This window comes from Emydura macquarii, unplaced genomic scaffold (assembly GCF_026122565.2).
Source record: "Emydura macquarii macquarii isolate MOO-44397 ecotype Brisbane River unplaced genomic scaffold, CSIRO-AGI_Emac_v2 contig_1451, whole genome shotgun sequence".
Classification (NCBI taxonomy): domain Eukaryota; kingdom Metazoa; phylum Chordata; order Testudines; family Chelidae; genus Emydura; species Emydura macquarii.
Window position 1 is genome coordinate 6,984,260 of NW_027131588.1, and position 24,186 is coordinate 7,008,445.

Consider the following 24,186-nt stretch of genomic DNA (forward strand, 5'->3'; position numbering starts at 1 on the left):
TGGAAAATGGCAAATAAGGAGGAATAAGTTGTGTATGCTGGGGGAGGGCGGGGAAGTATCTCATTGGGTAATGAGAGTTATGGGTGGCCATCACTTTTGAAAATAGGTCACTTAGATCCGCCATTTTTTAAAACCATGGACTATGTAATTAAAGTGAGTCTCCCCTGCATAGTAGTGCACTAGATATGAAACCTAGACATGTGACTGTTGCACACAGTAACCACATATTTTTGGAAATAGAAAACATCATTTATGGGAGTGAGAGAATGGAGCAGAGCCAGGAATTCCTTACTTTGACACTGACTAGTTATATGGCTTTTTAACTTCTTATTAACAAGCCAATTAACTTCAGTGTGCCTGTGTTACTGTCCTGGCTGAGTCCCCGCTTTGTGCATGGTCACCAGACTGTCATAAGTGGACCCAACCTTTGGTCCCAGCATGCTTCCAAGACCCTGGGTTTGAGTGGCACTCTCTCCCTTTCTGGCTTATTAGGTACACTTCTGGGTTGCAGACTCCCTGTTTGGCCCCCTCATTGGGATGTAGGACCCTGTGGGCCAGCTGCCATAACTCCAAGGTCAATGCTGAATCCTCGCTCCGTTTCCTGTTTCTCCAGTAGCTTATGCACACTCCTCATGAGCATTCCATTTTACAGTTTAACTCTCCAGGGATCATGTGACAGTGAAAGCAAGGAACACACAGGCTTTGCAAAGAAACTTCTAAAACATTCACTTTATTCATAGATAGCACAGAAGAGTTACAGATCCAGGCCAAGCAACAAACCTGAACACAACCCTTTTCTCCTGTCTCTTTCCCCCCCACCCCACAAGTACCATCTAGCTAAGGCTAGTCAATTATTGAGGACCCTTGTTATGACCCTGTTTCAGGTTCACAAACTTGGTCTGTATGCTATAAAATGGAAACTTGAATCCACACTGAAGGTTATAGTCATAAATAGAGTTAATAAAATCAAATGGAATCCATAAGTTTACAAAGATGGGTTACCAAAACTGTCACAGATATTACCTCATTTATAAAATACTTCACATTGATATGGCAGCATGAAGATGGTAATCTACAAAGGAAACCAAAATAGGGCTCATACCTCTCTCTGCTTCATGATTTATAAAGGGGTCCTGAAAATATGGGGGTTCTAAAGGTGTGTTTTCCTGCTTGTATTTCATATCAGAAATTCAGGTGCTGTGGACCCTGGAAGAGACTGTGGTGACTAAAAAACGAGTAAAACTGACATCCAAAGATAATGAAAACTAAGAGAGGAAGGGGATTTTTACTCGGTATTTAAAACTTTTTAATACCTGGTAGAAGGGCTGTCTTTGTTGAAAGGACTGTTGAATCTTTAGTTAAGATTCACAGATTCATAGTTCTTTAAGATGAAAAGGACAACTGTGATCCTCTAGTCCGGCTTGTGTTATAAGGAATCACAAAAGTTTAGCAAGTGATTCCCTTATAAAGTCCATAACTTGTGGTTGAACTAGACATCCAACCTTGATTTTGAAGACGTAAATGACAGAGAATCCACCACATACCTAGGTAAATGGTTAGTGGTTAATACTCTCAAGGTTAAAAACTCACATCTTATTTCCAATCTGAATTTGTCTAACTTCTGCTTCCAGCTATTTGATCATCTTATGCTTTAGTACAGTAGCTTCTCCCCATGCAAGTAGTTAAAGATCATGATCAAATCACCTTTTCCCCTTCTATTTGGCAAATTAAACGTATTGAGATTCTTAAGGCTCTCACTGAATGGCAGGTTTTCCCCCATACTTCACATTCTTGTATATTTTCTTTCCTTTTATGAAGCCTTTTCAGACTTTCATCTTCATTTAATTGTGGACATCAGACGTCAGACTGGACTATAATTCAATAATGTTCCCACCAGTGGTATAAACTGAGTTTACAACAAACCACCTAAAACTTCCAGGAAGTCCTCTAGCAAGGAGCAGTAGATTCAATATTCCTATTGTTTTCCACCTTGGGGTGGGGGTGGGAAGAGAGAGATAGAGGGAGGAAAAAATGTGCATCTCCCCTCCAGCCCTTTGTCAGCAGTTTACAAGTAGTAATAAGGGGGTGTGTGTGGGTGGGTGGGTGGGTGGATCTTAGTCTGAGTGTCTCTTCCTTGGACTAAAACTCATGGCATAATGTGTAAAACAGAACACACGAGGGAGGCAGCTCATCAACCCATAATCCTCACAATGGGAAAGTAACTCATTTAAAGGAAACAATGCCAAATCGCAGGACTTGCTGATGCAAACAAACCTTGTGGCAACAAAACCAAAAACACATTTTTAGATATGCCTTCTGAAGCTTTATAAAACCTCAAGGAATTATTTTATAGAGACATATAATCCACCACTGAAAATGAATACATTATTTGAATAAAGTATCTTAAATTAATTTAAGTTCTCCATATCTGACCATGTAATCGGGCTTGTCAGTCACTAGTTGGCGTGCACAGTTCTGAATGGCTCTAGTGGTGTGGTGCCTTTCTTGGCTTGAACGCTGTTGCTGCGTATAAATAAGATGGAAAATCTTCTGTTTTGCAGACAATGTACCCAAAAGGCTGCCTGAAGGGCTAATACAAAGTCCTTTATTCAGATTGATTTTATAGTTTAAATACTTAATTGCCAAATTCTGCCTTTCGACACCATGTGGAACTTCCATTAGAATCCAGGGGAGTTGAATGCACATAGTTGTGGGTGGATTTTGGCCTCAAACTCAGTTCAGTTTAGTTGTGTATGTATTTCATGTACACTGGGTACCATTTAAAAAGTATCTATTAATTGTGGTATTATATAAACTCCTCATTGTGGTTTGCATACTAAATATAGAAAATGGTTCAAGTCAATATTGTGGTCTGGTATTCATTGGTGCTCGCTGTCCACGGTCAATATTTTGATGGTTCCATGTAGCTAATGGTGAGCCATAATGTAAATCTATGCACACTATCCTTAGGTAATGAACACACGATGAGAACTCTGTCCAGCATTTGAGTCTCAATGGGCTGAGAATTATGGCTGTGTCCTGCTTAATGATCCCTGTTCATTCTCCATCAGAGCTCATGGCTCTTGGTGCCTTTGTTAGGACCTTTTTAGTTTATATATTCTAATTGCATTGTGTGATACAAATAACATGTGATGAAACATTTGATGATAGACTTTCCACTGTGTCTGAGCAGAATTTGGGTGCAGGGAAAGGGGGGCTGCAGTGAGTCTGTGATGGCTTCCCAGTTGGGCACCATCCCACCTGGTGTAAGTTAGCACAGCTGAGAAGACATCTGTGAGAGGCCACAAGGCCTCTCTACTCCATCTCTCCTCTTCTCTCTCCTGCACCAGAGTCTTTGGGGGCAGCTGGCTCAGAAGGTGGCTACACGATTTCCAGCTTTACACCAGCTGATAGTTCCCCTTATCTGAAGGGAATTCTGAGCTGGCAGCACAGAGTGAGTGGCTATAGTGGGTGGGAGAATCCAGCCTCAGAGATTGACCTTCCCAGCAGGTGCTATTGCGGGTCAGAACGTGTTCTGGATGCTGTTGTTACTAGAGGCCTTCTCGGTGCTGCTTTAGTTTCTAGTCTCCATGATGCCGTATAATGAACAAAATACGGGTGAGGAGTGCCACAGTCTGCCACAGCAATGATATTGAGGGGGAAGTCAGTGGTGCCTGCCTCTGTCCCTGTTTGGAAATGGTAGGGTACTTGTGAAGGGGGAGAGGCTGGAGTTCATGAATTCTTAACCCATTTTATTGAGGCTTTTAGGTACAGCATGGAGTGGAGGGCAGTGCGGCATCAGCCTGCCCACGGAAAGCATTCGCATTACATCTCAGGATTGTCTCGCTCTTATATAATGCTCTTGTGCATTATCCAGAGGGCCTGGTCACAATCTGGAACAAGGATTAAGCTAGGTATTTTGTATGGCCTTGATCACTGAAGTCTGAGTCCCTCACAAATACGTCTGTAAAGACATGGTCTCCTCATTTTAGTGACGGGGATTGGAAGCACAGGGGAAGCAAGTCAATTGCTCACAGTCAGACTGCAGCAGAGTCTGGTGTTAAATGTAGATCTGTTGAGTCCCGATCCAGTGGTTTAACTACACCATCCTTATTCTTTTTAGCAAAATCATGAGGATGTGCTGGCAACTCGCTTCGCCATTTGCTGCATATAGGATCATGGGGTTTAGGATGTTAGTGTCCTGCTCTAAATATAAGTAGATCTCTCCATCTGCTGAATTCTTCTATTCCCCTGACCCACCTTACTTATCGTCACTGCACAAGAGAGAGCTTTTGAATAACTGAAAGTATTTGGAGAAATTACAATTTTGGATCCACTTTCTGTTTAGTCAGTCAGACTCTAAATGATATTTAAAGGCGACTTTTTATTTTGTTTTAGCTATCTTGGAGGCTGAAAGTGGAAGAAAGCAACAGGAATCAGACCTCGCTCCCCATGAAGTCAATGGCAAAACTCTTGTTGACTTCGGAGAGCAAGATCATATCTTGACATGGAAACATTCACTAGGTCTGCCTTATAAACAGTTTTGCTACCACTCTAACAAAACACTTGTCTCCCCCCCACCCTGGTTCCCACATTGTCTCCTTCAACCACAGTCATTTGCACAATGGAAAACTATAGTTTTTTTTTTTTTTTTTTTTTAAAGCACTTCCATGTTTGGGAGGCAGCTTTAATCAGGTTATCATTCCACTTTGCAAAATCTTTCATTATTTAAAACATAGGTCCAAATTGTGCAACCCTTACTCAGATTAAGTAGTAACTAATTTATTTCATGAGGAGTCCCCTTGATTTTTTTTTTCAGCAGGACTGTCCTCGGTAAGGTACTACTTAGACTGCGTAAAGATATTAGAATCTGGTCCTATGTAAGGTTTCTGTTAAATTGAACAAAGAAATAATAATAATAATAATAAATAAAAAGCCCATACAATCAGCAGTGATAACCCACACAGTGAAATTTGCAAAAGTTACTTATTTTAACTCATTTAGCAGGTTTTGCAACATCTTCCAGTTTTTCCATGAATTGCTTGCAATTTTAAAAGGAGAAACTTTGCTCACCATTACGGGAACTCTCCTGCAGTCATGAATCTTCTATTACCTCAAACTGAGATTAAAACTTTTGTTTCCAGCCTCCAATTCCTGTCTAATCCTGGACGTATGGTGCCAAATTCAGCAAACAGAATGCTTCAAGTACCTCGAAAATTGAATTAGTCTCATCGTGATCACAGACTCCAAACTCCCCATATGAACGAATCATTTTGAAATGGAAATGTTTACAAAGACTGTATCTCTTTACTGCTGGATATTGTCCTTAGTCCTGCCCCATTTGGTTGGCTCATGAGTAAATAGAGCTTTGCCTGCCATCACTTGTTAATGTGTACTGAATAGTCCTTCCACAATACAGAGAACTTTTCTCCTAGAAAAGCATGATCCAAATTCTTAAGTGTTCATACAATGCCTAATGCTGCGTGAGTCTGGGATTTCTGTGCATGTAACCCAGACTGCCTTGTGCATGTGCATTTGACCATTTTGTATACGCAAAGATACATATAGACTGTTAAAAATTTGAGCCTCTCTGTATTTTAGTAATCATCACATCCCTTTATCTCCACTTCTCAAACTTCATTAGCCAGACACTAAAAATTGAATATGTACTTGGAAACTCTTTTGCATTTCTCTTTTGTTTAGTAAGGCGTCAGATTTATAGGGATGCTGTATGAAACAGCTTCGTGTGTCTGCACATTGAGACATTTCACAAGTAATGAGTCACATGACCATTGAAAATTATTAGTATTTGCTGCAAGTTTTAGTTGAAAATTTTCTGCAGCTTTTGTAATAGTGCAGCTAACTGGGCAATTTTCTCACCCATAAATATTTCATTGTTATATTCTGAATTTATGCAGATGAGAACCAATTGATTAATACATGAATTAATCAATAGTGGGGTCATGTCACCACTCATGATCAATGCATTCAGTCCATAGCCCATCTTCTGTTTGGATGCTACTGCTTTATATTAGCACAGCCATCACCTTGTTTTAATGTTTACCTTGACTTGGGTAACCTGTGAATCTTCAGTTCAGTTTAGGGGAGCTAACATTTACTTGGTGTTGCAATATACTGATATCACCATGCCTTAGTGCAATAGTTTTAAAACTGACTCACTCTAGAATGGAGAGCCCAGTTTAATTTTGCATTCTCTATTTGAATGTCAAATGGTTAAGGAAATAAAAAATACTTTCCCTATTCCTGTTAATTCATGCCTTGTATACCAAAAAACTGAATTTTATCACTTGAATACATGCTTTAATTGGTAGGGTTTCCCACCTTTATACATCTTAAAGTATTTCTCATTCCTTCTGCTTTACATGATCTTCCTCAGTGTTTCTCCACATTTGCAGTGTTGGAAAAATCCATAAATTGATTGTGCTTCTGTTCTTCTGTAATTTCAACTCTGACCAATATTTCTTCTTGTTTATATTTTTATACCTTTTAGCCTACAGTAAACAACTAAGCATGCTGGCCCAGATTTCATAATCCAACAATAGATGCACTGTCAGTGTGCAGTTAGTACAAGTAAGTGCCAAGTGAATAATACTATCGGAGCGATTACAGCTGTTAAACTTTACAATAACTTGGTCTTTGGATTTAACCCTCTCATTTTGCCTGGAGCCACAAATAAATTTGTGAGGACTTTCCAGGTCAGAAGAGAATGCAGACAAACTCCCTGCTGTGGAGATAACGTGTACAGTGTTTGTACTGCACGAAGATTGGTGGTGCTTATTTTCAACTATCTGGTTGCCACGATACTTGTAAAGTATTCCTTACATCAGCAGCTAGAGCTGGCACTGTTGTATGTGGCGTGAACTTATACAGCTTAGCTTGATAATGCTCCCATAGAACTCCCTGGCCAAACTCCCACATACTCAAGTGTGGGATTGGGCCCTGTGGGACTAGTAATTTGAGGGGGGGGGGGGAATTTTCCAATATTTGTGATAACTAGGTAAATCAGAGAAGAAATATCCACAGAGACTGATTTTTTTAAACATAGTATTTAATCCTCAAACCTTTGTACAAATACTTCTGTACATGGCTGACTAGCTGATTGATCAGATCTGGATAGATGTTTATGTTAAGTGAAGGAACTCTGGGCCAGATCGCAATTGGTGTAAACTGACATAACTCCACTGGTGTTGTGTATAATTTATAACAACTAGGGATCTGGCCCTCTGGCTCAGGAAGAAGGATCCACCATAAAGTCAACAATCGCCTTTACTCCTTCTCTGTCATCACACAGTCCTTGAGAATGTGCATGCTATGTGAATGCTTGCTTTTTATTTATTTTTTGGTGGAATAACTTTATTAGAGCTGGCTTTTGTGGGTGGGGGGAGAGAACCTGATAAAAATGAGGGGAAATTTTCCCCCAGAACTTCTGACTTTTGTCCCAAAAACAAACCCACACAAACCAAACCAACAACTGAAAAATTGTCAGCTGGCAACTGAAAGTTTTTGGCTTTGGGCCAAAAATTTTGTTGAAAACTAAAAATTTGCCCTGGAAAGCACTCTTCACAAAACTTATTTGGTTGGAAATCCAATTTTTCCTTCATAGTTTCAACGGAAAACTTTTGACCAGCCCTACTTTCCCTTACCTTGTGATGCATTTTGGCTTTGGGGGTGAATGTTTTTCTTCTCTGATCCAGTGTTACGTAGTAAAAAATGGCAGCTGTGTCAAAGCTGGATACTTTCTCTAATTTGAATATGGTGGAGTAGCTCTACCCCAAGTGACTCTTTTTATTATATCGTTTTGGGATAATAGGTTGATTTTTTGAGAGTGAACTCATTTGATTTGTGCTACTGTTCTTCATTGATATTACAACCAAAATAACTTCATTAAAAGAACATTAAGGTTTCCAACTTTATGTTGGAAGGTTTCTTGAAAGTTAGGAAATACAGAATTAAGGTTGTCTGTGCTATCTTAATTTGGTCCTTGTATATTTGTGCATTTATGTTAGTCTATAATTACATGATCGTATACTGCTTTTTCCATAAGATCCCTGCCTCATTCAGTACTCTTAATTCATGTGCCTGGTGCCACAGGAGTTCCTAGCTCCTTGGTGGAACAATTACCAGAGAAGTCTTGCTTATCCCCTACAGCCTCAGGATAGAGCATTCCAGTGCAAGTGGAATTTTCTGAGAATTTAACAGGTGCTACTGAGCATGTGCAAACTGTAATTTTGTCTCCAGAGGCTTATAACTTGTGCAAATTTGTGTGGATTTTCATAGGTGTGGCTAAAAAGCACATCTCTTCCCACTCCCCCCTCACACCTTCCTAATGCCACCTCCTGTTGTCCAAATTTCAAGTCCCTGCTCCAAAGCATGGAGGTACTAGAGTTTCTCAGTTGAATAGTTGCAAGAATTTTTTAACATGGGCAAAACAATGTATTTTTCCCCAATGTGTTTTCCCTAACCTTATTCTAAGAGAGAAAGCTCAACTGTTTTGTGTGAAACTTCCTGAAGAGACACTTGGCATGGACAATTTCAGCCTGAATGGTTGAATTTTGCCGAAGTTAGAAGCAATTGAAAACAGGATCTTATAAGGGAAAGTGTTCAGCGCTAATTATAGTTAAGGTTGCCATTTGTGCCACCTGTAGGGGCTAAAGTGAAGGCGTAATGTGCGGCATCCCTTTCTCTGCAAAAAGTAGAGGAAGGAGTCATTTGAGGTTGATCAGCTCCCCTTATATATTCCTATTCAACTGCCGGTGAAATGTGCTATCTGAAATGGGGAATGTAGGAGGAACTGGTGCCCGGTGGTAGAGTTCTTGGTCCTAAGCCTTCTCACCAATGGGTGAAGCAACACTAGCTCCTAATGGGGGCTACCTTCTTCGGCAATTCATTTTCTGTCTGCCTCCTTTCCATACAAGATGGCCTTCCAGGCAAAAGGGAGAAAGGAGGAGAGGGATCCTGCATTATCCAACATTCCTTCTGTTTCAGAGGAAAGACGAGCCCTTCCAGGGCTTCTCATATGCTACCCAAAAGTCCAGAGGAAACGGACTGACTTTCTGTTTCCTCTCTTCCAAACTCTCTTGAGTGGGAAGTATGACTGGGATAGAGTAGGGTGTGTGGTGGATGTCACGGGGGATGTTCCTCTGGACATTTCAAGACACTGCATAACAAGGGAATGGAGGGGGGAAACAGTTAAGTGCCTTGCCTTCGGAGCTCTGTGAACTGGATTGACCAGCCAAAAACCTGGGTTCTAATATTTGTCCTGACACTGGCTTGCTTTGTGAGCTTGGACAAAACAGCTTCTGTTTCACCAACTGGGAAATAGACCTAAAGGGACTTGATATAATAAACTATAGCTGTCGTTGTTGGTGGCCTCTACAAAAAATCTGTTGGACAAAATAAGTGCAAATTCAGGCTGGTGAAATTCAAAGAAGTAAAACAGGCAAAATGGAGAAATTGTAAAATTTCATTTGTTTCACACAAAACAAACAAACAAACCTGGTCTCTTGCTCTTCAGTGAGTCATCCTAACCTTATGCAGGAGTTCCAGTTGAGTATGTGTTAGCAGGATTGGACACTTAATTTACATTCCTTATGTGTGTATGTTGGTATGTTGACTTTTCTTCAAAAGCTATAGAGGGTTTTTTTCAAAGAAACAAAACTTTGAATTCAGAGTAAATCCAAATATAACCAACGCCAAGTGGACAGAGGAATATTTTTATTTTAATTTAGAATGGCATCAGGTTTGTTTCAACAAAAAGTACACAATGTAGCGAACTTGTAACCGTCTTGTTTTGGGAAATGCTGTATTTAGCTATCTCTAGTATAGAAAAATCACTGGAATTAGGGCTCAGGGGCCATGCATTTTCTAGTGAGCCTAGAGGAATATTTGTTGGCAAAGTAAAGTCTCACTGTTGAGATCTGTATTTGGTTGCTCTATGATGGTTTATTCCTCTCCAAAACAAATAAAAAGACAAGACTGCATGCTCGCTCAACAGCTTTAGTTCTTTTAAGATATATATTACATTGGTTCATTCCTTTGATTAAGGAACTTCCTTTACTATGTAATGCTAAAGTTCAAATCTGTATTCCATGAGAGGAGAGAAACTTCTGATTTCAAAAAGTTATTTTACATGTCATCTTGGGAGCAAAATGCATGAACTGATGTTTAAACTGCATATAAAATATAATACAGTTCTCTCAAAAGAGTCCCCATGCTGAATAAAAGTGAATTTTTTGTGGGCAGTCATCTATATCATGTACACAGGAGGAAAAAAATATGTGAAAGTGAGTGTTTAAGTGATCTGCATTTAATCTGTCTTTTCTCTACATATAGAGGCTAAATGCATATATAGTTCACAAATAAAGTTAAACAATGAAAGCTGTGAAATAGTGCATACAACCATACGTCATCTTAAATCCCTCATAAATTTTGATTTTTTTAGTCAGATTTCCTCTGATTTGTTAAAAGCACATGTCCTGGAGTGAAGGATAAATCCATGGCAAGTGTGGCATTTAAAATGTAGCTGTTCAAGTATTAAAAAAAACAAAAAAAAAACAGCCATTTTTTAAAAAAAAGGTGACTGCCTTCTATTGATGGGTCAAAACTCTGTTCAAACTGACTTAGTTCAAATGTTCAGAAAACAGCCACTTGTATCTCTTTGTGTAGGGAAATTTACAAATACTTGTAAAAAGCAAAAACCAAACTTTGCAGTTTAGTCTTAACAAAAGCAAGTTTGCTAAGATGTAAAAATATACAGTAAACACAATTTATGTACATTGCATCAGAATCTATCTATAATCTAACATTTTTCTACAAGAACGGTTCATGGTCATGTCTAACACTGCCAAAAGACCCTTGTTTTGTAGATTAATAGTAACTTTCTCCTATTTGTTCCTTGGGAAGGAGTGATCCAGATATATTGGAAGATGTTGATACAATATTATTGTAGATGCTATAGAATAGCAATCTCTCATTTATTACTACTTGTAGAATCAAAATGTCCAGTCTGAAATATTAATGTGAATTGGAATAAAATCAACAAACTCCTAATCCTAGATTAGTAGTAACACATCAGATTACCATAAATGCTTGTGTGTGTGGATATTGCTACTATTTTCCTGCCTGGATAATCCAACCTCATGTTTCTTAGGGTATGTCTACATTGCAGAGTGAAATCGATTTACTTCAAATCGACTTTCACCTGCCGATTTTTAGAAGTTGCAGGAGCGTGATCATACCATGCTCCTTGCGCGGGGCTCTTGCATCCCCACTCGCCGACCTTGGGTCGACATTCAAAGCAGTGCTGTAGCTATCCTACAGTGCAACTAGTGCTGGAGGCTGTTGGGAAGATTGTCGTCATCCCATTATGCAACACTCCTTCCAACTCCCTTCCTGCCCGAAACAAACAGGAAACGGGTTTTTGCATGCTGTGCGCTCGCCATTGCTGCAGAGACATGGAGCCCACTCAGCTCTGCACTATCATTGTGAGCATCACAAATACATCGCGGCTTATCCTGAAGTACTTTCAAAGGCGAGAGAAGAGCCGAAGCACAGAAAACAACGATGTCACCGAGGCTGCCCTGCTACAAGCCATAGAGCGGAACAATTCCAGATTGCTGCAGGCTGTCATGCATCATCTTCAGTTGGTGGAGCGCCGGTTCTGGTCCCAGGAAACAGCACAGACTGGTGGGGTCGAATTGTTATGAAGCTGTGGCATGTTGACCAGTGGCTGCCCAACTTTTGTATGTGAAAGACCACTTTCTTTGATCTTTGCGCGGAGTTGTCCCCAGCCCTCTAGCACATGAATACTTGCTTGAGACCAGCTCTGATGGTGGAGAAGCGAGTGGCCATCGCTCTGTGGAAGCTGGCAACCCCAGACTGCTACCGGTCAGTTGGGTATCGATTCGGAGTTGGTAAATCTACATTGAGAGCTGCTGTGATGCAAGTGTGCAGGGCCATCAATACCCTTCTTCTACGAAGGGTAGTGACTTTGGGAAACGTGCAGGACATACTGAACAGGTTTGCCGCGATGGGGTTCCCAAACTGGGGGGGAGCTATTGATGGCACACACATCCCTATCTTAGCACCTGACCACCTTGCAACAGAGTACATAAACCGCAAGGGGTACTTTTCAGTGGTGTTGCAGGCCCTTGTGGATCGCAGGGGTCGTTTCACCGACATCTATGTGGGGTTGTCTGGAAAGGTGCAGATGCGTGCATATTTAGGAGCTCGGTTCTGTTCAAGAAGATGCAGGCAGGAACTTTCTTCCTAGAATGAAAAATAAACACTGAGGATGTGGAAATGCCAATAGTGATCCTGGGGGATCCTGCCTACCCCTTGTTCCCTGGGCTAATGAAGCCCTACACCGGGCACCTCAACAGCGAGGAGTGTTTTAATAACAGGCTCAGCACTTGTAGCATGGTGGTGGAATGTGCATTTGGCCAGTTAAAGGCCAGATGGAGGTGTCTCCTTACTAGGCCAAACATCAGTGAAAAAAACATCCCATCAGTTATATCTGCGTGCTGTGTTCTTCATAATGTGTGTGAAGCACAAAGGGGGAAAAGTTACCCCAGAGTTGGGCTGTGGAGGCTGGAAGGCTGGCTGCAAATTTTGAGCAGCTAGATGCCAACTCTATGCTCAGAGCCAACCATGGAGTGCTTTGCCAAGCATTGAGAAACAGGTTCTGCAATGACCCGCAGTAATGTCTGTATGTTTTATGCCTTTCTTTCCCATCCCCCCCACCATCAATATCAGCACCCTCCACTTCTCTCCCGACCCAAGCTATGAACTAATAGAGACATGTTTTTTAACACTACAAAGTTTTATTAATGAACATTGCTGAGAGTGGGGGAGAACGAGGGTAAATTCACAGTGTAAAGTGACTCTGTAAGCAAGTGTTGTTCCTTGCAGTTCTTAACAGGGCCACCATGTCCTTCTGCTTGCCTCAACTGGGGTGGAGTGCACCACGTACTGCAGCCTGCCCAATTTCCTCCTAGACCACTTGGGGGTGGGGGTGGGCAAGAAAGCATTAAGCAGAGGAGCATTCTGGAGGGGCTTCAGAGGGATTCTGTCCTGCCGCCGGTCTTCCTGCAGCTCCACAAGACGCCTGAGCATGTCCGACTGATCCCCCATTATACGCAACATCTCCTGCTGTGTACTGCGCTCCTACTCCTGTGCAGATCTTCTGTGCTCCATGTCCAGTTTCTGGGACAAGGACATCCTTCATGCTCTGAGTTCTGTCTCAGCGGCCGTGGAGGTGTTCATAAGCTTGCTGAACATGTCGTCACGTGATTTCCCCCCCCCCCTTCTGATCTGGGAAAGTCTTTCTGCAGCAGTTCTGCTGGGGGTGGGGGGCCAAGGCCAAGGTGTCCACAGCAAGACAATAAAAGCACAACGTTGCCATTGTTATCAGACCCAAAGAACTGAAGCAACTGTTACAATGTAAAAAGTACTCTCCTTCATGTGCACAAGGCTAAACCAGACTCGCATTCCATTCTGTACATCTCAGAAGGGTCGGGTTGGACTGCCATTACAGAGATGGTAAGCCAGGGGCCCTTTCATCTGTTATATAGAGAGGCTTAATTAGCGGTGAAAACCACAGTCCAAAATTTATTTGAGAGGGGTCACTGGGCTCCCCAGTTACATGCAGAGAAACGTTTTGGGAGGAGGTGGGCAGAGCTGATCAGAGGACACCGCGGGTGAATTGTAGCATCAGAAACTAGAGGCCAACTATTGTAGTGACCCACTATGGCCATAGAAAGAGGACTAGCGGATTAAAGGGTATCAACTGGATAGCTTAGGTACTCTAAATGTGCACTGTCTTCTCTAGGTGACCATGAGTGATATCAGTCTCCTGAGGGTAATGCAGGAGGAAATGGAAGAGTTGCTGCAAGCATTGGGGTACAGGCCTGGCCCTTACGCTGCTATGCTGTGTTCCGCTGTGATTCTGGCTCATTTATTAGCAGCGTGGCATGGAAAGGTATCCTACTGTGGTTGAAGAAACAAGAATGCCCTCCTCAGAAATCTTGTGCAAAGGGTAACAGATTACCTGCATGAGAGTTTCCTGGAGATATCAATGGATGATTCTTGGAGCATACCTCTGCACATAAATAATTTGTTCTGGGGTAACCCTCCAGTGAAGTTTACTACCCAGAAATATTCTCCCCTCCAAATAAAAAGGCCATTTTAGAAGTTGGATCAGGGACATAACCGCTAAAAAGAAAAACACACACTCACCAGATGTGCCTTCCCCGGGATCACAGTCATTACTGCTGTCCTTTATGTTGCTGGACTGCTCTGGGATCAGAAAAACGTCCTGGGAGAATGGATACCCTGCTCTCGTGCATCCTGCTCTCCTCATCATCATCCTCCTCGTCCACAGAGTCCTTATCATTCTTCCTGGACTGGGATTCAGCAGAGGTATCGATGCTGCGTGGTGGCACAGTGGTGGGGTTGCTGCTGAGAATTGCATGCAAGCTCCTCGTAAAAGCGGCATGTTTTGGGTGAGGAGCCAGAATGGCTGTTAGCTTCCCTAGTTTTCTGATATACCTGACATAGCTCTTTGATCTTCACGTGGCACTGCTGCGCGTCCCTGTTGTACCCCTTCTCCAACATGCCCTAAGATCTTCCAGTATATGTCCAAATTTCTTTTGTTGGCTCTGAGCTGAGCCAGAACAGACTCTTCACCCCAAAGTCCGATGAGATCCAAGATCTCTGGTTGACTCCATGCTGGAGCATGTTTGGGCTGTGCAGTCTCCATGATGAGTTCAGCTACAAAGCTCTCTCCACGCTGGCTACACAGGAAATGAAAATGCTAAATTTTCTGGGCTCGAGGGGAGGAGCTATTTCCTGTTTGCGTGGCTACGTAACAGCAGAGTGCGAATGTCCGGAGTGATCACAACGAGGCATTATGGGATAGCTCCCAGAGGCCAGTAACGTCAACTTACATTATGCTCTGCCTACACTGATGCAAATTCAACCCATGAAATTCGAATAATGCACTACGCCACTTGCAGAGGTGGTTTTATTAGGTCGACGTTTACTGTGCTTTGAATCAACGGAACTAACGTACCAGTGTAGATGCATACTTTAGGCGTTCGATGTAAGCGATGTTACATTGATCTCTGTTGCCAGTGTAGACCAGGCTTAGAAGAACTGAAATCCCTTACCGCTATATTTACCTGAATTTGCCTCCAACCCAACTTGTACAAGGATTGCGTGAAATGTCTACAGTGAAGATAAATTGGTGATGGTAAATACATAAAGGAGAGACCTCATAGGGGAATCCACAGTTTTTCAGGAAGTGGTTTTGTGGCTTCAGTAGGTGACATTCTTATATCTGAATGTTTCCAGTTTTTAGTTTTGTTATTTTTAAGTGAACCTTAACTTTGAATTTCCTTCTTTATGAAATTTGGTTATTTTTCTATTAATGATGAGAGCTTGGAGCAACAGACTCTATTGTAAGATCTTCAGACCTTCTTTTCACTCTATTTGTACTATTCCTAATGCAATGGGGCTCTAGGGCCTCTAGATGCTATTGCAATATAGATAATGAATGATATTGTAGAATGAGAGGTGGCTTGTTCTGCTTACTTCCTGAGTTTGGTCTAATCATCAGTTCTGCATTTCAAGATGTATCTTGTAGAGTTCTCATTGAATTAAAGACCGATATGTTTTCCTGAGTGTTGTCTATTGCTCTTCACACAATAAAAGCAATATGAAGAAACACAACGGCATACTTGGGTCCCATATAAGTGTTTACTAAACATATGCAGCCATACAGGACCTAGTTACATATAAAAACTGATGCTCTGGTTGTTTTCTGGCAAGTTCTAAAACTTAGACCAGAGCGAGCTAGATGGCTCACAAACTATTTAATGAGATACTACCCAATTACTGTATGGTTATTTGCTGGATAAATCTGATTTTAGACCTTATGGTTTACTAAATTTAATGCTGGAAAAGGTTTCAGGAAAATTCTGTTTGTTGAGATGCTTCTTTTTCCAATGAAGTCATGTCCTCTTTATGACAGGACAGTACATTCTCCCTGCCTGACCAGGCAGCTCGCCCAACAGACTGTTTGTTGCTGGGAAATTTTACATGGGGAGATTTTAAATGTCTCATTTAAACAAACAACAGACTCCTCAATCTGGAAAAGAAGATAATAATGGGTGTAGGAAAAACTGTGGGACCCTTTGATATTAGTATCTCTTTCTGCAATATTCAGAACATTCTTAATTTTCATGAAAATAGCTTTGATCAGGTTATATTGCCATCTATAGTGGGATACGTTTTGTTTGTTTGTTTGTTTGTTTTTGAATGACTCCAAAACTTCTTTGGAGATGTGGAATTACTCCAGATGCATATCTGGATAGTGGAGAGAAGTCTTACTGTCTGTCATTAACTGTGACTTAGGGTGAAATCCTGGCCTCATTGAAGTGCTGCTCCCTTATTAACTCATCTTTTGTGAAATTAGTTTCCAAACCCCACCCAACGCCACTCAGAAGTAGTGGCAGCAAAGATGGGAATTTCATTCCCATCAGTGAGGTGTGAGCTTCAAAGTTTATTTTGGACCATGCAAGTGTGAATATTGTTAAGCATAAGCAATTTCTCCTTCCATTCTCTATTTTTTTATTTTTTTAAAAGGAAATTTCAGGCTAGAAGGTTTGAATCAACTCTAAAGTTGCAGCTAAAATTAGAAAATGCAGAAATGAAGGTTCTAACTCAGCCATATTGAAGTGTGTGTGTGTGTGTGTGTGTGTGTGTGTGTGTGTGTGTGTATTCTAGAGTGTATGTATTATGGCACAAACAGTACATAGTTTGAATAATTCCTTGGGGTCCTTCAGAAAGAGAACTATTAGCATAATCACCCCAAAGACTAAGTATTGTACCTTTTCACCCAGAAAATCTGTCTCATTGTCTAACTTTTGAAGAAAAAATTCCTATTTGTATACATCCGTGTGTAGACATATACAGAAAATCTGAGAAAAGTCTTGCCTACATATCTATTGTGTATATGGTGTTTTCTTTTAGGAATCAGCCAAAGAAGGGTTTGTATCCCATAAATCTTTTACATGAATAATTCCAGCAAAAGAAACTACAGATGTAACTGTCAGTCTTAAATTTCTAACAAATTAGTCTGCCAGTCCCATGTGAGCTTCCAAACTGAAAGTCTGTGTTGTTCTGAAATTCAATGGGGGTGCCTGCCTTTTAGCCTTCTGGATTGTTTGCCTGTCACAGAATCAAAACTTTATTGAAAGAATAATTGCAGCAGTGAATCTTTGTGTTTGCATCTCTTCATTTTATCTTTTACGCTGAGGATTATATTTCTAAGTATCTCCCTTCAATTTAATCCTAGCCTGTTACTGCTCATTGAAGGTATTACTGAAAACTTCAAACAAACTTTATTCCTGCATTTTTGTATCTGTCAAATATGATTAAATGCAGCATAAATCTACCTGAAAGGATTTGGTTTGCAGGCTGCATGCAACTTTCAACTGACCCATACAGTAGGTGTTCGGTGGATTGATCCTATTATATCAGTGTTTGCAAAGCTTGAAAATGTCTTGTGCATTTGTGACAAAACAAAATAATAGTAAAATTATACCGCTAGATAGAAAAATCTGTGGTCTCAGTCTCTTGATATGTTAAATCTCTGCCTATCCTTTATGTTCCTGTCCTGAATGCCACTATAGTATCTATTACACTCTGAACAGAAGCCTGTGCCATGTCGACTGAATCAAGACATGACAAATGAGCCTACTTACGTTGCTGTCTTGATGCTGACATCTTTATTCATTTGCATGCTTATTCACTGTAATTTAAAGAAGACCGTGTGTGTCTTCTACTGTTACAGGAAGAGATGGGATGACTCCTCAGAAATTCGTGGGCAGTTTGGACTGACCTGACACACTGGCATCCTAGAATCTACTAGGGTTACATAGGCTTCCAACCATTCACCCTATGTACATGGATGGGGCATGTGGGAGCTTCTCTCCTGACTCTGCATTATGTGATCCCCAGACGTGGTATTGAATATGATTGATGTTTTAACATAATCATGTTAAAATTGCTAACTGTGATGGATAGTTAAGCAATTGTCATTTAGGTGAACAGCAGAAACAAGTGCTCTAAACAAACATAACACAGTTGCAGGCCAGATCTTCAGCTGGTGTAAATCAGCATAGCTATATTGCTAGTTTAGTCTAGCCCAGGATCTGGCCCTGAGGCTGTCACCTTATCACATTTAAAAATGTAGACGGTCAAGGATGGCAGATGTCCTTATGATTTAGATATTATAAGTAACTTCAACTGTAAGTGCTGTCCTACTCTGAAAAATGGCATCACAAAATGCCTTGTTGGGAGTGTCTCCATAGCATCCACATGCAATGTAACCAATTTTACAAGTTGAAAAACTGGCATTTGTAATTGCCAGTCCTGCAAATTCAACCTAGTGTCCAACAATCAAGCTAGGGTTTTCATTTCCTGATCAGAGATAAGAGCTCTTATACCTGTGCAACCTTGTTGTTATGAGCAGGGATGCTTGGTCTTGGGATAGGAACTTTCTTAATGATGCACAAAAAGAAATAGAATGTATTCAGTCCTGCCTGTGCTGACTGTACATGGCTAAGGGGGAGAAGAAAGTAGTAGATGCTTACATTTGTCAGTTAAGTCAAAATATGCAACATTGAATAGAGAGGGAGCAGATCAGTTGAGTGTGAATACCACTTTTCCATAGTCTATTTTCAAAATTAAATAACACCCCTTCTCTTCTGTGTGACAGTTTTGTGTGTGAGAGTGAGAATGTGAGACTGTGTGTGTGTGTGTGTGTGTGTGTGTGTGTGTGATTACATTAGCAAATAATGGGCCAGATCCACAATGAAGAAATGATTCATACCACTGAGGACTTGGCTGCAAGTCTTTAGAGCATTAAACAGGTCTAAATACTACAGCCTTAAAAAGAGATGATCATTGCTGTGGATTCATTTTGGCTTTAGAAGGTGATTTTTTTCTCTTGGCGTATGTTGGCTGTCAGATGGTCAGCACACTTTTCGAGGAGCAGGGAAGAATGTTATTAACTGATTAATAGAGAGAAAATGACGTGTAGTCCATAATGTAATCTGATATCACCAAATAACCCAGGGCCTAATTTTTGCCAATACAAACAGGTTTTCATAGATTCCAAGGTCACATGAAACCCTAGTGATCATCTAGTCTGACCTCTTTTGTATAATACAGGACATAGAACTTCCCCAAAACAATTCTTAGAACATATCTTTTAGAAAAACATCCAGTATTGATTTAAAAATTGTCAATGATAGAGAATCAACCAGGACCCTTGGTAAATTGTTCCAGTGGTTAATTACTCTCACCGTTAAAAATTTACACCCTATTTCCAGTCTGAAATTGTCTAGCTTCCACTTCCACCCATTGGATTGTGTTAGCTCTTTGTCTGCTAGATCAAGAACCCATTATCAAATATTTGTTCCCCATGTAAGTACTTACAGACCATAATCAAGTCACCCCTTAGCCTTCTCATAGTTACGCTCAAGGAGCTCAGTCTATTTAGCTTATCACTGTAAAGCATGTTTTCTAATACTCTAGTCATTCCTGCGGCTCTTCCCTGAACTCTGTCCAATTTATCAACATCTGTCTTGAATTGTGGACACCAGAACTGGACATGCTATTCCAGCAGCAGCTGCACCAGTGCCAAATACAGGGCTAAAATAACCTCTCTACTCATATGCGAGATTCCCCTGTTTCTACATCCAAGTATTGCGTTAGCTCTTTTGGTCATAGCTGTACAGAGTTTTCATGTTCAGCTGATTATCCACCATGATCCCCAAATCTTTATCAGTCACTGCTTCCCAGGGTAGAGTCCCCCATCATGTAAGTGTATCCTACATTCTGTGTTCCTAGATGTATACATTTACATTTAGCCGTATTAAAATGCATATTGTTTGCTTGCGCCCAGTTTACCAACCGATCAAAATCACTCTGCGTCAGTGACCTGCCCTTTTTGTTATTTGCTACTCCCCCAATTTTTGTCATCTGCTAACTTTATTAATCATGATGTTATGTTTTTTTCTAGGTCATTGATTAAAAACGTAAAATAATGTAGGCCCCACTGCAAACACACTGCTCAGTGATGAGTCCCTGTTTACAATTGCATTTTGAGACCTATCAATTTGCCAGTTTTAGGTGTAGTGCTTATTGTCATGGTTATGGGTTAGCTGCACTTCTGACTCTTTGCAGCATCTTGCTCAGGAATAAGGCATTATGTTTTTACCTTTCTGGGATGAATCCTATGATTCTCCCACTCTTAGACCAGATACCAGGCTCCAGTACCCTGCAGGTCAACTGTGCTCACCCCAACAGTCCATTTGGGTTTGGGTATGTGTTTCTTTCCTTTTGGCAAGTACAGTGGCCACAAAGAGGCTTCTTAAACCAAAAGTATTGTTTAATCTTGCACTTTGTTCCTAATATTAAAGGAGAAAGGATTTTAAACACCCCAAAAGGACTACATGTCTGACTGCCTTACCTAAAGTCCTAGGCAGGTCTGTCTTATCCGAGACCCTAACTGCTGGGAGTCTGGGTGTCAGTCTGTTCCTCAGCAGTCTCTGCAACAAATTCCTCCACTCAGAAAAAGTGTGTCCTTTATAAATCTAGTCAAAGCTTTGCTCCTCCCTTGCCAGGTTTTTTAGCTCTGCTAGTCTTGGTGAGCTCCAAGTCAAAGTGACTGGCTCTTACAGTGTTTCAAATGTTTGGGGAGAAGAATCTGCCTTGTTCCACCACCCCCTTTCCCACTTTTTTCAGGGCATTTCCTGACTCTGTGCTGCTGTTTAAATTAACTCAGTTTAGGCGTACAGTAGACAGTCCAAGAATCAGGTCACATACAGTATGTAAAAATTATTACCATGCAGCTCCAAATCCTTCACAGTAACTATGATCATATTAGTGCTACAGTTTGCAGTAGTAAATACTATTCTTAGCCATAGCTGTTGCAGGATTGGGCCCTGCATGGGCCAAATGACCTGGTTACACTGTATAATATTGACACATTGAAATTGTTACAACAACAAAAGCCAAGGTTCATTATTGATAAGTCTAGTTACTTACTCTTTTCCAACAGGGTACTTTGGCTTATCCTTTGGGGGAAGCAGTGGGGTCCAGGAGCCTGTCCCTGGATTAGGAGGCTGGAGATCTGGGTTCTATTCCTGACTCTGTCACTGATCTGCTGTGTAACCTTGAGCAAGTCTCATTTTATCTCTTGTTGCTTCTGTTTCCTCTGACACTCCTTGTCTGTCACACTTAGTTCCTACTTGGTGTTTGAGGGTTCTGAGTGCTACTGCAACAAAATGATTATTTAATTTCATCTTCGTGCATCTCACTCTCACACTGTGTACTGTAATTGGCTAACTTTTGCCTTGGGAGCCATGTAATTTTCCATAAGCTCTTCCTTGGTCACTCCATCTGGAGGGCACTTCGTTTTGTATCCCATCCCATGTCAAGAATAGTGAATTGGTTCAGTACTGTGTACTCCATTACATTAGAGAGTCCTAGAAATGTAGGGCTGGAAGAGACCTCAAGAGGTCATTTAGTCCAGTACTTCCCCCTCTCCCCACCCCATGCTGAAGCAGGACCAAGTAAACCTAGACCATACCTGACCAGTATTTGACTAACCTGTTCTTAAAAAGCCGCAGAGACAGGGATTAATTTGTTTCCTCCTCCTTTTTATATATATGTACGAAATAAAATTTATCTTGGAAAATGCCCCTACTAGAGTATCTAAGAGTTTTGAAAAGTATATTGAGTTTAAACTGATAGGGGGAAAAGATACTTTGGGATCCTTTCCAGCATGTGCCCTTGTTTCAAAGCTATTCTGCTGAGTAGCTTGGCTGTCACATAACACAACCTCTTCTTTTACAACATGCCTTTCGCTGTTAGACAGATTGTTTGGCTGTTGTAAACCTCTCCTGTTAAGTGAGTGTTCTGTGTAAGAGCCAGGCTCCACTCTAATTTCTATCCAGGTTGTGAAAGGAGAACCAAGCTATTCCCATTTACCTCTCCTCTGTTACTGTATCTCTTGGGGTTTTTAAATGACTTTTTTAAAGGTAAAGGGAGATGGATACTACATACAAGCGCCGCTTTCTCTGACTCCATCTGGAAAATTACTCTGAAAATACCCAGCATACTTTGGTCAAGCAGTAAATTTGCCATATTGATCTTGTTGCTTTGGGGGATGTGTAGATGGACACTAAACATTTCTGGAAAGCAAAGAGGAATGGGGGGATAGTGAACGGATTGCCATGCTCTTATTATTCTGAGGGAGCTCTCTGGATTCTCATTTCATTGTAGATAACTCCTGCCCATCATATCCTAACTTAAACAGTGTCCACTGATTTTAGAGGGCCCTTGTGAATACAGGTGTTTTAATAAACCTCAGGTAAGGTTTTGGGCTGTGACCTAATCTGATTTGTTTCATGATACTGTTATGTTGCTACATGCATCTCATTTTATTGGAAAAATTCTTTCTTGGGGAATCATAACTTTACATGCATCATGCATTCTTAAAAATTACTGGAGTTGAAAGCTTTACAGTGTCATTCTTCATCTGTTCCTATTAGACTCTTGTCCTCAGGATATCTTTGATGCCTCCTTCTGCTCTTTTGTGTTAATGACTGGTCACATGGCTTTCTTTTGTTATTTCCTCCCCTTAACTGGATAGTGGAGTATGTTTGCTGTTGAGAGGCTAACGTGAAGGGGGTTTAGCCTCTGGCTGAAAAAAATTCTATATTTAAGGTCTACTAGTTGATGGCCACATTCTATGGCTTTGTCGATGAACTTCTGCACTTGGCTTTGTGAGTGAATTATAAATTGGTGTCAGATATTTAGAGTGGCTTGGTATCTTGAGGGGAAAATATCTTTTCAAAACTCCAAGTGCTTCTCAGCAACTAGGAAAGCAACTACATGCAAAAATGATTTACTGGAGTGGTTAACCTCCCAAAATATTAAAGCTGTTGTAATTTATCTATCTTCCCAATGGGGTACTATGACACTCCTCAGGGTATCCAGCATTGTGAGGCATCTCACCACAACTTGCCCTTAGTAGGAGGCAATCTGTCTGTGCCTGCTGTGGATCAGCTCCCTGAACTGATCAGCCTCTAGCATCACAAGCACTACTTTGCATGCCTTGCTCTCTCGGTACAGGTTAGTAAAAGATGCACAACACCCCCAAGTTCTTGGTGAAAACCTGTAATCTCCAGTCCCTTATCCACTAGACACACAGAGAATTACCGGGCCTGCTCTTCCCAACAGTACACACCAAATTGTAAGATTCAACTCACGATCACCCCAGCACTTAGATATTCTTGTTTTCACTATAAACATACGTTTATTCAGCGATTCAAGTGAGAGTAAGAATATGTAACCATTTGTTTCCAATATAAAACAAAATCATAACACCCTTTGTAGAAACTAAACTTAACTAACAATTATCCTTCTGCCTAAGAAACTTCTCATCCAAAGTTCTCGCCAGCATTTTCAGCTATGCTTGGTTGAAACTATTCTAAGAGGAATGCAAACTTCCTGGCCATTTCCTTCATAGGTGAAGGATGCGAGGATGTCTTTGTCCCCCAAGTATTACTAGAGCAAACCTTTGATGTTCACCTAAAGATTGGGGAGAGGGGATAAAAGACAACCCTCTTTATACTACTTCCTGTTACTTGTCTGTCTTTGAAGTTTCTTACAATCCTTCATTAGCATTTGGCTCAGACATGTAAACAGCCAACTAGATAAACATTTCTTGTCTGACAAAAAACCTGTTGTTCATCTTTCCTGATGACCGGTCCCTAAACAGACTTTAAGAACATAATATTCAATGTATACACCTAACTCCTTGCAGAATGTCCGTACGTGTGTTTTGCAATGCTATTGATGACCAGTGTGATACTGGCTTTTATGTGAGACCTCACATGACCATAGGAGGCGAGTTATATGGGCTCGCAATGCCCAGGCTCCACCAATATTGAGGATGGTGGGCCCAGCTCCACCAATATATCTGTGCTGGGGAGGCTGGCCGCGAAGCCTTCAGTGACATTCGGTCATGCAGGTGCATAGTGCAGTGGCCCCCAGGGCAGCCCGGCTGTTCTCCCTCCCCCAGACACA

At 41.1% G+C, this 24,186-nt stretch overlaps 1 protein-coding gene and 1 pseudogene across 1 annotated transcript in view; both read left to right on the top strand.

Moving 5' to 3' along the window:
• The window catches only part of ADAMTSL1 (ADAMTS like 1), a 611,419-nt gene that overhangs the window by 66,077 nt on the left and 521,156 nt on the right, over nucleotides 1-24,186 (top strand). The window lies entirely within an intron of this gene.
• On the top strand, nucleotides 11,475-12,812 carry LOC137156521 (uncharacterized; annotated as a pseudogene).